This window comes from Temnothorax nylanderi, unplaced genomic scaffold, assembly GCF_030848795.1.
Source record: "Temnothorax nylanderi isolate EJ_2023f unplaced genomic scaffold, tnyl_v1.0 TNYL_tig0425_pilon, whole genome shotgun sequence".
Lineage (NCBI taxonomy): Eukaryota > Metazoa > Arthropoda > Insecta > Hymenoptera > Formicidae > Temnothorax > Temnothorax nylanderi.
The window spans coordinates 151993-155153 of record NW_027249487.1 but is presented as its reverse complement, the minus strand read 5'-3'; the positions used below and the strand labels follow the sequence as shown (position 1 = coordinate 155153).

Below are 3161 nucleotides of genomic sequence, written 5' to 3'. Positions count from 1 at the left end.
TGGTTCCGGAGAGTCAGGCGGGCTTTAGAAGAGGAAGGTCAACGATAGATAACATATTCGTCCTGAACCATCTGATTCAAAAGGAAAGAAGAAAAAGAGGTAAAGCGGAAAAGGTGTACGCGATATTTGCAGATCTCAAGGCTGCATTTGATAATGTGGATAGGGAAATCCTCTGGAGGATTCTACGAGGTAAGGGAATAAAAGAACAACTGATAAGAAGATTGGAAATGATTTACGAGGAAACGGAAGTTGTGCTGAGGACCAATCATGGATATACGAAGGAGTTCCAGACATAAAAAGGAGTAAGGCGTAATGAGTCCACTTCTGTTCAATCTGTATATAGCGGATTTAGCTGAGGTAATGGAAAAGAGAGGAATAGGAGGAATAGAGGTAGATAAGATTAGGGTTTGGAATTTAGAGTATGCGGATGATATTGTGATGGTAGCGAGAAATAGGGATGCATTGATAGATATGATGAGCACACTGAAAAGATTCCTAAAGGAAAGAAAATTAGAGCTATGTACAGAGAAGACAACGATTTTAGTGTTTAATAGGAAAAGAAAAGAAGGCAAGGAGGTATGGAAATAGGGTGAAAAATATATAGAAGAGGTACAGACTTTTAAATATTTAGGATTTACGTTTAATAAGAATGGTAACACTATAAGGATCACATCAGAGAATTGATGAAAAAAGGTAGGATGGCGGTTAGAAAAGTCTGGGGACTAGGAGAAAGAATATGTAGGGAGGATTTCTTAAGAAGGTGGATGATGTTTAAATATTTGGTGCAGAGTGTTATGGCTTATGGGATGGGAAGAGAAGGTAGAGTTGGAGAAAATAATGATATTCGTTGGATATTTGCTATAGAATTTTGTACACCAAGGTATGTGATATCAAGGGAAATAGGTATGGATATATTAAGGGTGGGATGGGACATAAGGGCAATGAGATATGAAGAAAGAATTTTAAAAGGTATGGGAGGAGATATTGTAAGGCACTGTTGGAAGGAAAAGGAAGCTTATGGGTGGAAGGATATGTATAGTATTGAGAGAGAAAGATATTACAACAGGAATGGATGGGGAATAGGCATACTGGAGGAACTGAGAAGAGAGGGAGCGAATTTAGAGAGAGAAATAATAAGTAGGGAAAGGGATAATCAGAGACAATGGGAAGGAAATAAAATCTTAGAGGCAAGGTATAATAAAAGATATAGAGTGTTAGATAAGTTAGATGGAGGTCCGGAATATTTAAAGAAGGATAATTTAAAAAGGGTAAGAATAGGTGATGATGTGAGAGCCTTAGTAAAACTGAGATGCGGAAATTTGGAAGAAGCAAACAAATATTGGTTAGAAGATTGTAAAAAATGTATTTTGTGCGGCGATGGCAATGACTGTATGGAACATTATGTAGAGGAATGTCAGAGAGCAAGTGTATGGTTTAAGGATTTAGGTAATGACTGGACGGAGAAGTGGAAAAGGCTGTGGAGTGATGATGAACATAGATTTAGATAAGGGTAAGATGTTGCGGAAATTATGGAAGGAGAGAGAGAAGGAATTAAAAAAGAGAAAGAAAATAAATTAAGCCAAAGATAAGGCTGTGATAGATTAGGTTTAAGTAGTTAGGTTAGTTTAAGAGAGTAGTTAGTGTACGCATGGTATGGATGGATGAGTGTGGATATGATCTTTTAATTGTAAACCAAGTCCCTTCCTGGCTAATTTTTTGTAAAGCTGAAGTAAATAAATTCTATCTATCTATATTTCGTAAACTGTAAAGTATTCACTTTTCGATGACTTCACCTTGATACTTTTATACATAGAATAATGCAAGAAATTGATTGTTGGAAAAAAACTAGAAAAAATTATTTTAAAAAATTCGATTGCATTTTGTAGACGCATCCAACTTTACAAAATTGCAAAAAAATTATTATTATTATTATTCCTTCCTTTCATTATTCTATGTATAAGGCCCAGTTTCACAAGTGTCGGTTAACTTTTAACCTTAGATTAACTTACTCTTCGTCTCCTTCTAACGTCCCGCTTGGAAAGAGACAAAGAGTGAGTTAATCTAAGGTTAAAAGTTAACCGACACTTGTGAAACTGGGCCTAAAAGAATCAAGGTAAAGTCATCGAAAAGTGAATACTTTACGAGATATTTCATATTTTATATTAAAAATATCATAACAAAATTTGAATTATTTCAGGAAATTTTTAATGAAAGAGAGCTTCATTATAGTGTTTTGATAATGTTTCGATGAGATCTACAACTTTTATCTTAAAGAAAAAATCAAGTTTTATTTAAGAAATTAGTTGCACAATTTCTTTAAAACGACATCTACGACATGACTCACATCGGAATCATGTGTCCCCTTTCAAACCAAATAACTTTTTTCTGAAAAGTTTTTTCGTATTCATATTTGTCAAGATATTTGCTTGAGGCATTTAAAATGGCACACCCTGTATACTCTCTAAATATAAAAATTAAATATAACTTTTGCTATTCAAATTACTCCGTTATTTTTTTTATATATCATTGTGTAAATAATATGTAATAATATGTAACAATATAATTTTCTTCCTAATTTATCTGATGTCTGTAATACTGTGTTAAAAGCTATGAAGAAGTTATACATATACTTACACAAGTACTGACAGAAGAGAAAAATTTGATTGTACGAGATAAATTTTTGCCTGTTGACCCAAAAATTAAAACAATACACAATGTCTTAACTTTAGGTAAATATATTAACAACTCACGAAGCATATTTGGAAATATTGATACTTTATTTGCTGCACATATTATTTCACAATTTACAATCTACATGTGTCATCCTTTACCAGCCTCGTACCTTACTTTGAGAAGCCCACGTTAGTATCCATGTTTTGTATTCTCTCTTTTTCATCTGCACTTGTTTATGCCTAGGATGCGTTTTGCACATAACATACCATCTCTCTCTCTTACATAGAAAATAACAGTCCTTGCAACGTAATTGTAAGCGGCCTTTTACTTTCAGACCACATACCGAATTATATATAGGTAGTACAGGTTGCAAAAGGAAACACGTATTGCCACTTGACAAACTGCTCGGTGAATTCAATTTCTCTCTGTTGCACATGTAGTGGATTCTGTGAGCCAATACATTTTGCGTAGTCGGGACCGTTAAAATC

General features: G+C 34.0%; 1 long non-coding RNA gene across 1 annotated transcript; it reads left to right on the top strand.

Annotated features, from left to right (window-relative positions):
- Nucleotides 1–2033: 2033 nt before the first annotated feature.
- On the top strand, nucleotides 2034–2499 carry LOC139782576 (uncharacterized). The gene is made up of 2 exons (XR_011720923.1): nucleotides 2034–2113; nucleotides 2198–2499. It is a non-coding gene; the product is annotated as an uncharacterized lncRNA (long non-coding RNA).
- The last annotated feature ends 662 nt before the right edge of the window (nucleotides 2500–3161 follow it).